Source organism: Castor canadensis, chromosome X (genome assembly GCF_047511655.1).
Source record: "Castor canadensis chromosome X, mCasCan1.hap1v2, whole genome shotgun sequence".
Lineage (NCBI taxonomy): Eukaryota > Metazoa > Chordata > Mammalia > Rodentia > Castoridae > Castor > Castor canadensis.
This window is the reverse complement of record NC_133405.1, coordinates 125677157-125689493: the sequence shown is the minus strand read 5'-3', so window position 1 is coordinate 125689493 and position 12337 is coordinate 125677157. Positions and strand designations below refer to the sequence as shown.

Below are 12337 nucleotides of genomic sequence, written 5' to 3'. Positions count from 1 at the left end.
CAAAGCATATTTTATTCAGTTTTCCTTTATACTCTAAAATGAGGGTTTGCTTCAGTGACTCATTCATTCACCATTCTAGACTGGATGCTACATATACAAACATGAGAGGAGCAGAGTCCTGGATCTTTAATGAGTTCAAAATTAATAGCAGAGACAGACTCATGTTAAGAGACAGGGCAGCACAGTGCAACAGGATAAACACAATAAAGGTGTATGCAAAAGACAAAAGAGGAGCTATAAACAAATCCACATGGGAAACAAGCCTTGCAGATGGCAGCAATGAGGCTTGTGTTAAATTCTGAAAGACGAGTAAGAACTAGCCCAATAGAGAATGGTGGAAAGTGCATTCTAGCTGAAGAAAAGCATGGAAGTGAGGTAAGAATGTGTGCAGGATCTAGGCGTGTTAGTGTGCACCTGCGCACCTGCAGTTGCAACATGTGGGTGGCTGAGGCAGGAGGATCAAGAGTTCAAGGCCAGCCTGGGTTACATAGTAAGACTCTGTCTCAAAAAAAAAAAAAAAAAAAAAAAAAAAGAACATGTGCAGGGAACAAAGACTTCCTTACACTGCACAGGAGTGGCAGGGATTCATAGTGGGGGTGAATATTGGTAAAGGGAGAGCTGTGTAATCCAGAGGCCAGCAAGGTTAGTTAAAAGCCAATGTTACAGTGGTTTGTGCTTTATCTCCAAGGCAACTGGTCACTATGGGGGAAAAAAAAAGCAGAGGTGTAACATGATACAATTTGTGACTTAAAGACTGATGGAGAATAAAGAAGAAAGAAAAGGACATGAGAAAGCCAAGAAAGCCAAGGAGACAGTGGGGAAGTTGACCCAATAATTCGACTAAGGCAGTGAAACTATGAATGTAGAAAATAGGTCTGAGAAATATTTAGACTGCCTGCTTGGCCACATCCCATAGTCACCACAGGTATGAATCAGTGATCATGAACTGGTTTGAATATTATGGAAAATTTCCCAATTTTGTTATGCTCTTGAGTCTACATGTATGCATGCCACAGAGTTACGGAGTGCTAACCATGTGGAAAAAACAATAGTAAGTTTGCACTCTGATTAGTGAGTCAAAGATAGGACTGGTGGCTTTGGGAAGTATTGTGGAGAATTTATCCTAATGTGAAAACTCACAGGGAATGTGTTTCTTAGCGCTCTGGTGCTGTTGTAGAATTATTTAGTGCAAAACTAATATTCCTATAACAGTTTAACATTTAGCTTCCTGATGAAACAGCAATCCAATTGACCACTGGAAAATTTAAAGCATGGACATATGAGAAGCTCTTTACACATACACAAAAAAAGCATCTTTCTAATCCGACAAACTTAAGTAAAGTGTTTAGTCAAGTTTGTCTCCAAAACTGTCTTGAGCTAAAGACAAAATGGGAAATTTCAGCCAGGTACGGTGGTATGCACCTGTAATCCCAGCACTTGGGTGGTTAAGGCAGGAGGATCATCATGAGCTCAAGGCCAGCCTGGGTGACATAGTGAGTTCAGGTAGGATCAGTCTGGGGTACATAATGAGACCGTATCTCAGTGGGAAAAGGAAGGGAAGAAATTTCCAGAGAAAGTTTCCTACCCTTCAGAGTAGGGAAGGGAAATGAAATAGTTTCAATCAGAAAAGAAGTTATATAATGTTTTATTGTTTTGTTTTCAAGTAAAACTACTACTTAAAAGGCTTAAGGCAGCACTGGAGATGTGGCTCAAGGTGTAGAGCGCCTGCTTTGCAAGCGCGAAGCACTAAGTTCAAATCCTTCCAGTCCCACCAAAAAAGGGAAACTTAGGGCATGCTATGGAATATTATTGGCTTAAAAAGGAAGGAAATTCTGATACGTGTTACAACATGGAAGACCTTGAGGACATTATGCTAGGTGAAAAAACAGTCACAAAAGGACAAATACAGTCAGTCTTCCCTCCATATCTGTGGGCTCTACATCAATGGATTCAATCAGTTTCAGATTTAAAATATTCAGGAAAACATATCCATACTAAACATGCACAGACTTTTTTCTTGTCATTATTTACTAAGCAATACTGTACAATGGTAATACAGTCTATAGCGTTTACAGTGTATTAGGTATTTTAAATAATGTAAAGACGACTTAAGGTATGGGGAGGATGCATGTAGGTTGTGTGCAAACACTACATCATTTTACATAAGAGATAAGCATCATAGATTTTGGTATCCATGGTGGGTCCTGGAACCAATCACCCATAAATATAGAAGGATGACAATAATATAGAATTACATTTATAAGAAAGTACCTAGATTAGTCAGATTCATAGGAACAGATATGAAAAGTATGGTTATCAGGGACTGGAGATAGGAAGGAATGAGTCAGTGTTTAATGAGTATAGTTTCAGTTTTGCAAGATGAAAAAACCTTCTTGGCTGGATGGTAGTGATGGTTGCACAACAATGAAAATGTACTTAATACCAATGAACTGGACACTTAAAAATGGTTCAGATGATAAATTTTATGCCATGCTGCATCATATTCCACTTTTCTGGCAAGCGTCTCTCTCTGCCTACAAATGTTGACTGGGATGGCAAAAATTTGCTCATGAGGCCCTGATATCCTAATGCTTAATATTCAACCACAAAATAATCAGGGTGTAGATAGCATCTAATGAGGTGAGTTAGAGAATACACGCATCTCTGTCCAGAAGCTTTCCAGCTGAGGCCTGCCTGCTGTGTTCATTCACTTCAGTCTTATCTTAAACACCCTTCTACTGCTACAAAAGATAACCCATTGATTCCATAAAGCCATCCTCTAAAGCTGGCAAATGCTAAGTGGTGTTGGCTTTAGTACAGCAGGACTCATTATTTACTTTATATTGTCTGCTCCTAAAGAACAATACTTATTCCTTTAAAAAATCATCTAAGTTCCCCTAATTTATAGAAAAGGGACAGATAAAATTACCTCAAAAGTTATTTAAGAAGCCATAATAGCATTATTTTTATATAAATTTTTTAGAAAGAATAATGAGTTTAGGTCACATACTTAATTAAAAATAGGAGCTTCCTAAATACAGCTGAAGGTCAGGTACACATCTGATCCATCTTCTGGGATATACTTAGACAGATAACTCCAAGGTGTTTCAAGATCCTAAGGGTCATGCACATGCTCAGCCCTGTAATCCCAGCTACTCAGGAGACAGAGATCAGGAGAATCACAGTTCAAGGATGGCCAGGACAAAAAGTTCCCAAGATCCCATCTCCACCAATAAAAGCGGGGTGTGGTGGCATGCACCTGCATCTGGGCTACATGGGAGGCATAAATAGGAGGATCATGCACCAGGCTGACCAGGACAAAAACAACAACAAAACAAACAAACAAAAACCTATGAGACCCTATTCAAAAAAATAACTAAAGGAAAAATTGCTGGGGAGGTGACTCAAGTAGTAGGGCACATGCCTGGCAAGCACAAGGCCCTGAGTTTAAACTCCAATACCACATACAAAAAAAAATAAAAGAATGGAAATCCCTAAGGAGAGATCAATTAAGCTCAGGGTACTCCAGTCACTAGTTAGTAGGATATATTCAACAATGGGAGCAAATCCATATTGTGTGTCACTCTAGGTACTTCCTAGATGCCAATACTCTCTGTGTAAGAGCAGCCCTCTCTCTCTTTGGACTTGGGTTTCTGGCTATTTCTCTCTGTGTCTGTTTCATTAACTGGAATGAAGGCATGAAGGGCAAGGACTCTGTCCTGATCATCTTTGAACCCTTCTAGATCCCTTACACATGGGAGGTGCTAAATGTTCAGAATTTGCTTCAGGCCAACAGAAAGTCAACATGAGAAAACTGAGAATTATGGAGAAGGTACAGTATGCAATGCATTTTCAATGTGCTAGAGATACGACAATGGAACAAACAAACCTGTCCCTCCTTTCAGTGTTTAGCACTGAGAGTGAGTTGGTATCAAGAATAAATGGTCTCTTTACTAGTTATGTGATCTTGGGCAAGTTACTTAACTTCTCCATACCTCAGTTTCTTCTTCTGAAATGGAGATAATAATACTTATGTCACAGATTTTGTAGGAGAATTAAATGAAAAATGACACGTCAAGTGTTCGCTGTTATCGCATTTTACTGACTAAATATCAATTGTAAAAATGCCTCTTTATAAATTCTACTTACAAAGAATGTTCAATTATAACACCTTTTAAAATCAGCAGGTTAATGGTCTCCCTTTGCTTCAGGACTGGAGAGCATGAAGTAACTTTTATAAGATAGTCACACAGCAGAGATGTGCGTGGATGAAAAGAGATAAATCTGAAAAATGAGAAAGGATGAAAAGCAACAGCTATCAATCACCATATAACCACTGCCTGTGAGGAAAAGCAAACAGAGCTGAGAACCACAGAACCTTCAGGTCAATAAAGCTTCGGTTCAGGTGGTGCCTAACAGCGTGAGTGGCCCACCACCGTCCCAGGAGCCCCTTAAGTGTAGGCCCGTGCCCACTGCTTCTGCCTGCACCCAAACTGTTATCTACTGTTAACGATGGAAAAACAACAAAGCATGTGTCTAGGAAAAACAGCCTGTTGTCAGAGAACAGAAAGCCTTTTATGGGGAATTTTGATACTTAGGAGCAAACATAGCACCACAGAAAACTACCCCAAGCCATCTTTTACAAAGGTTGGCATCCATTCAACAATGGATGAAGAAATCCTAAATCACTGGGTCAAACAGATTCTCCTGCCAGGGCAGTTAAGAAACAGGCGCCAAATGAGACCATAAACTCATGTGGTACAGATTTCTCAAGACAGTATTGATATTACTCACAGATACTTACTTTTCAGATTGTGAAAAGCTGAATTCACAATCCTCTACCTGGAAGCGGCCAGGCCTCTGGCCAAAGGCTTCTTTCAAGATCAGCAAGGAAGGGAGAGGTGGAATCCTGTTCAGAGCCTATACGGAGTATATTAAATTCAACAAGTCTTTGTGGAATGCTGACCATGATGCAGGCCACAAGTCAAAACTGTTTTTGTTATTTTTATTTGCATGTGGTCAAGAAAGTGTTGTGTTCTCAGTTATAATAGGGGATATTTAAACACAACGTTGATGAGAATCAATGTGACCACCAAATTCCAGTTTTTCCAGATCCTCTGTGTATTTAGAGCCTTAAAACAGAATCTTAGGGCTGGGGTGTGGCTCAGTGGTACAGCATGTGCTTAGCATGCACAAGGCCCTAGGTTCAATCCCCAGCACCACCACAAAAAAAAACCCTGAGCCTTACACATAGCCTTTTAAAGAGATGTTTACAAAAAATTTGTGATGACATGGGAAATTTTATATAATGCTAAATGAGAAAGATAAAATTATGTGTGTGGAAAAAATTATATGTGTGGTATGATCCCAATCAGTTAAAAATGTATGGCATAAGGACTGAAAGTTAATATTTTAAAATGTTAACAGTGGTTGTCCCAGGGAGATTAAATTATTGGTACTTTTTACTTTCTTATTTACTTTCTAGTGTCTCAAAAACTTATCTTATAGTAAGAAAAAATGAAATTTTAAGAAAATAAAGTACATAATTGTAGCTACAAATTACGGCCTACTTTCTCACATTATTGATGTCTGCCTATAAGGTCTGATTTGATTTGTAACATCTCCTAACTAGAAATCACATGCATTGTGTGTCATTATATTTCCAAGCCATTAGTAAGGATGTTAAGAACATCAGATGTAAAATGAGTCATGATAGTAATTTGCAAGACACCACCCATATAGAACTCTCTCTTATTTATCATCATCCTGTACTTATAGTTATTCATCAGTGCATATCTTCAGTGACTAAATACATGATGTAGTCATTCCCAATTAATGCTTTTCCAAATAAAGCATTGAAACATTTGTCTAATGTTTTCAAAGCCAAGAAGCTATTTCCTATTCTGATTAAACCTACAAATTCCTTTTTCATACACTTGAAAGGGGCTGAAAAAGAGTCAAGAAGGAAAAAAAAGTCAGTAAGTGCTTATTTGTAACTGTTTTGCATGTATGATCAAAGACAATGCTTACAAGTTCCTCATTTCTGGTCTCTGAAGTATGGATTCAGGGTGTGAGGTCTATTTTCATAGAGTCCATAGCTTCACTGCCCTCAGTTTTCTTCACAAGTAAAAAATTTTCAGACACAAATCAAAATAATTATTACAAATGTGTTTTCAAATGGTAGGAAAAACAAGAATGATGAAAATCAAGCCTCCCAAATTTGGGGGTTCTATTTTTCCCTGCCTCTCATAGAGATGGTGTATTTATTTAAGTATATGACAACTTTTTTTTGAGGTACTGGGCTCGAACTCATGGCCTTCACCTTGAGCCACTCCACCAGCCCTATTTTTGTGGAGGGTTTTTTGAGACAGTGTCTGGCTTCGAACTGTGATTTTCCTGATCTCTGCCTCCTGAGTAGCTAGGATTACAGGTATGAGCCACTGGCACCTGACAGTATGTAACAACCTTTAAATTATACAGATTTCACAGATGTTTTCATTTCTTAGCTCTTTCTTAGCATGTTAGCATTTCTTAACACCTCCACTTAACATGACCATACCTTGATTTTGCTAACTTATAAAGACTAATTTTTAAAAATGTTATTTCATATGGTTGATGTACTTCATATACAAGAATGAATACAGAATTCTTAAACCTGTTGAAATAACCATAAGAAGGGGACTAAGGGAGAAAGGAGACAAAAGGAGGGGATGAATCAATTCAGGATACAATACAACTGTACATGGAAATGTCATAATGAAACTCCCTGTATAGAAATCTTAAACAAAAATGTCTTTTTCCAAAAACAGAGGACAAGAAGGTAAAACAGATCCTGTCTGGAGGCTGGTACCAGTAAGGGGAGGGGGATATAAGGGAAAGAAGTAGAAGGGTGAATGTGGTGGAAATATATATTCATGTATGAAAATGGAAAAATGAGACCTGTTGAAACTATTCCAAGAATGAGGAGGAAGTGAGATAAAGGAGAACGATAAGAGTGGATGAATTTAACTAAGATATATTGCAAGCACTTTTGTAAATTTCACAACAGACCTCAAGTACAACAATAATATGATAAAAAAATAAATAGCATTTCAGTTTGGGATGGGGACGGATTGAGCAAATGCACTTTAAAAAGGAGCCTTTTGCAGAGTAATTTCTGGTCTGGTGGAGTCAAAGTTCAATATGGTCTGTATTTGGTTGTTACATTCATTCATCATTTCATTCATTTTAACTTAATTTTAATAGCAAGTTTGAGGAGGAAGGAAAGACTCCTCTTAAGGCTGTAAATTCTCTTTAAGATGCTGAGTGTTAGGCAAATAAGATCCTTACCATGGGAACAAATAGTAAATCTTTTGTCACTCATTTTGCATGTTCACATTATTCTGTACTAAAATATTCTCTTCTTCCTCTGTTACACATCCAAAGACACCAACATGAAATGTTGATGAAGAAAATTTTCATTGAAAAAAAAGAAAATATGAAATCATCTATTTTACTCATCTGCTTTCTTATATGGCATCTTTTCTGGTTCTGTTATTTGTAAGGTATATTTTGTTCTTTTTTTGGGGGGGGCAGGCAATACAACGTACCCAGTAAAATATTCTAACTAATATATTTTCTCTTCTTGAGCAATTCCTTGTCCTTTTCTATTACAATGGACAATGTTCATTTCAATGTTCTCAACTTGTAAGGTCCCAAGACCAGCGATCCATCTTTGTGCCTTCTACAGAGACTTGCTATAGGCTCCACACAGAGAAAACACAATACAGATCCATGGAAGATGGTGACAAAGGAGAACAAAGACCAGGAATGGTACTTTTGGAATAGATAAACCATTTGTTACTCCTGAGTTATTATAGTTCATCTATTTCAGACAGATGGGTTTCAGATTGGTCATGTTCCCAAATTTACAGGTATTTCCAGCAAAAGATTTCTGTATTTTGGCCCCTACAGGACAATGAAGAGTTTATGAGCCCTCAATATTGGCTACTTCTCCCTTATTCCCAAACTGATCACTATGCCTCAAGTTAAATGGGGCTCCTTTTTTTCAACCATTAGTGGGAACATCAAATCCTGTATAATCGCAATTCATTTCCTCACAGACTTTGTTTAGTCATCTCTCTTTGTTGCAATGACTGCCATTTCTCCACAACTCCTTGTTTCTAGTTTCTTGACTACCTTCATCCAATGCTTTCCATCATTGCCTCTTAGGATATCGCTGCCTCTTTCTAGCCATTCACTTTCACAATCACCTACCACTAGAATTTTCATTTTACATAGAGTTGAGCCAAACCAAAGTCAAGATTGGGCTATATACAAATGTACTGCTGTATGGCCCCATTGAGTCATTTTTACTACTTGGAAACTTAGTGATTCCTTCCTGACATAGCCGTATCTCTTTTGCTTCACATTAATTTTCTTAAGACCTCTTTCCATCTCTTATCCAGACTGCTTTTTTATTCCCCTAATGACCTATAACTCAAGGTCACGAAAACATGGAGTTGTGTGAACTCTGGGGTGCTGAATACAAAAATTACACCAAAATGACAGACATCCTATAACCCTTTGCTATAAAGCACAGTAAGGCAGCCCATTAATTACATTCTGTTTACCTCTATGTTGCAAATTGATACTGTGATATGCATTGGTTGGGCAAATTACTTCCATGTGTGAGCATAGTTATCAGTTTCATAACATTCCTACCTCTTCTGAATCGAAACCCAACAGTATCTATATTCTTATCACTTGAAAAAAGAGGATTCTAAATTATGAGTAAGTCTGCTTTCTCTTCTTCTAACAAAGTTTAAATGTAGAGGAGTCCATTTGAGGTTCTAAGCAAAACAAATTAAGTATACAATTAGATATGTAAGACTAAAAGGCATCTAGTTCTCCCAGTGCTAAGCATTATACCAAGAGGACAAATGTGGACTATTCTAGGATCTAAAAATCTTGATTTTTTGACATTATTACTTCAATTATTATCAACTTTTATTAATAGTCTAGAAAAGGTACCCAAGTTTCAGAGAAGCTGCTTCTAGTGAAAAGAGAAAATTAGAACCCTAAGAAGTCAAAATAAAAAGAACAGACTGAGCAAATGCTACCAAAACAAATGGAGCAAAACATATTAAAATCACTGGCAGGTGAAAATGCATAGCCAGTGAAAGAAGAAAAAGAAAATGAAGCAGTAAATCCATTGTTACCACTTCGAACTTCCTCATCTATATGACCAGAACAGAAATACAACTCCCAGTGATACGGACCTCGATCTTCTCCCTTCACTTTTCCAAACTATTATTTGATTCCTGAGAGTTCAGGGATAAGTTTAATTGAGGAGACACTTCAGAATCACAGGCCATTCAAGAAAGTTTAATGATGGCCTTTGGTGTCTTTTAAGGCAATTCCAGTATACTCTTAACCAGTGATTGTTCATTTTATAGCCCAAGTTTGGAAAGAGAAATATTTATTAGAAGTAAAGGTAGAGCTTATTGTGCTCATGCTTCCATTCATTTCTAGAGCATTTATGGATATACATTTATTTGGGGATATGACCAAAAATATTAAGAGCCTAAGCTGAGAACAAGGTTGTTATCTTGTACCAATTAAATGGGCTCCAATGCCACAGAGAAGTAGAAGACAAGTTGCTGACTGACTAACTGACCTCTATGATCTAAATTCTTTAAATGTGAGAAAAGATACACCACCACGCAATCAAAGTAGGCTGGACAGCTTGTTGTAAAGTCAGAATTTTTCATATAGCAATAAATTCATCCTATCCCACTGAATGCAGGTGGCTAGAATATCATTTTACAACTAGTGAGAATATCAGAGAGAGAAAAAAATCAAGCTAGATACAAAGGCATTTTAATGGACACTGAGAAATTTGCAAAACCTTGAATTTTAAGAACCAAAAGCATCTGCAAATTCCAGGATATAAATATTGTGAAATAATAACTAGTATCAGTAAAGAGCAAAGGAGGGCCACAATTAAATACTTATATAATTCTGGGTAACCCACTGAAGAACATCAATTGAATCAAATACATAATTCAACAAATAATTTATAAAAGGAAGGATTCTGATTTCTTACCTTCAAGCAATTCCAGAGTAGAATGTAACAAGAGAAAATCAATCATAAACCTAGCTTTACTCACTATGTAAGAAGAATCAAGTGCTATCACTTAGAATTAACAATAGAACACAGGAGAAAGTCTTTTCAAAAGAACTATTTTGAATTCACACTCTACCTGAATAGATTCAGGTAGGGAGTGGGGTTATATGAAAAGCAGGAAAACAACCAAATACCTGAACACTCCACACATGTTTTCTTCAGAGACTATGGGAAAGAAAGACCTAATTCTTCCTTTAAGCAATTTGTAATCTCCTGGGATAGTGCAACCGTTCAGGTAGTTAATGGTGATTCTCAGACAGGAGACTTTTTCCCCAATTCTTGACTCTTAACATGAAAAGAATGATATCCTTCCCCTTAGTGATAGACAACATGGACACATGTTAATTAAACACCAACTCTACCATAAAAAGATATCACTTCACATCCATTACAATTGCTACTATTTAAAAAAACAGAAAATAGCAAGTATTGGTGAGGATATGGAGAAATTAGAGCCTCTATGCATTATTGGCAGAAATATAATATGATGGAGATACTGTGAAAAACAATGTGAAGGTTCCACAAAAAATTAAAATTAGAATGGCTATCTAATCCAACAATTTCACTTCTGGGAAAGAAAGCAAGGACAGGTATTGCTATGTCAACATTCATTGCAGCATTATTCACAATTGACAAAAGGGGAAAACACCCCAAACATCAACTGATAGATAAATGGACCAAGAAAATGTGATGTATGTGTGCGTTCACACACATACAGAGGGGGTGGGGACGAACTATAAGTCAGCCTTAAAAGGAAGGAAATTCTGACACAAGCCACAACATGGGGAACCTTGAATACATTGTGGTACATGAAATAAGTCAGTCACAAAAGGACAAATCTGTATGATTCCACGTGAAGTACCTCCTTAAACTCACAGAGACAGAAAGTAGAACAGTGGTTGCCAGGGGCTTGGGGAGAGTGTTGCGGGGGGGGGGGTTGTTAATGTTTAATGGGTAAAGAGTTTTAGTTTTGCAAGATGAAAAATTTTTAGAGATGAACAGTGATGGTGACTGCACAACGATGTGAATATACTTAATGCCACGAACTGTATGCTTAAAAATAGTTAAGATGGTAAATTTTATGTCATGAATATTTTACCACAACTAAAAAATAATTATTTATTTCTGTAAGACTACATGGATAGATTTTATGGGAATTTCCATTGGGAAATAAAACTGAGTGTCAAGGATTAAGAAAGTCTTACTTTTAGTCTATTGGCATATTTTTTTTTTACCATATACTTGGGTTAATTTTATGAAAACAAAACAAATCAAAATTAAGTCAACCTTTAACCTAGAAATTCCTCTTTTAAAAACTCAGCTTAAGGAAATAATCAGAGAAGGCCTGTAATAATATGTTAAGTTTTAAAAAGTTGAAACATTTAATATAATATGATCCCATTATTGTATGAACAGTGACAGGGGTCTGCTGGATGCATATTTGAGCTCAGAAAAGAAGTCTGAGAGGATCTACATGAAATGTTAATGATAGCTGTTCTCATTAATAGTCCTAAGGGTAGTGTTTACTTCTTCATATTCCTTAACTATGAAGTTTTATTATTATTATTATAATTATTGCAAAGACTTTTTGTCATGAGAGAAGTAATAGCTACTTCCCTTTTGAGAAACAAATAAGCAAAGGGCTCAGGGAGAGCTCAATAGTACACTAAGCAGTTTATAGGCAACAGAGCCAAGGCAGACCTGGTAAGGGCCCCAGGGGCTCCCTTCTTTCCCATCTTGAGGTTCTCATCTGAGGGGGCTAGAGAAGCTCCAGAGAGAGGGAGATACTGCTGACTTTCCCACATTTCACACCTTACAATCTTTCATGCTTTCACCCATTTCCCCAGTGAACAGTCGTCATCTTATCCATGTACATAAATACCTAATTCTGAGTTCTCCTTACTTGAACTCAGAATGGTGACACCCAGCAGTAAGACCAGCAAATTTTAGCCCTCTTCCCTAAGGAAAACACTTTCAAGTTATTGCAGATGAACTTATTTCTAGTCTAGTCAACCCCTGATGCTACCTGCCATCATGTATCTGCCTCTATCCTCCTCCCAGGCAAGCAACAGACATCATTAAAAAATCTTTCAAGAATTAGCTAGCATTTGTTGCCCTTAACGCAGAGAAACTAAAGCAGATACCTTAAAAGCAACTGAGGCCAATACG

General features: G+C 37.2%; 1 protein-coding gene and 1 non-coding gene across 17 annotated transcripts in view; one reads left to right on the top strand and one right to left on the bottom strand.

Annotated features, from left to right (window-relative positions):
* The window catches only part of Sh3kbp1 (SH3 domain containing kinase binding protein 1), a 328667-nt gene that overhangs the window by 118387 nt on the left and 197943 nt on the right, over positions 1 to 12337 (bottom strand). The window lies entirely within an intron of this gene.
* Trnaa-agc (transfer RNA alanine (anticodon AGC)) lies at positions 5155 to 5225 on the top strand. Its single transcript has one exon. It is a non-coding gene; the product is annotated as a tRNA-Ala (tRNA).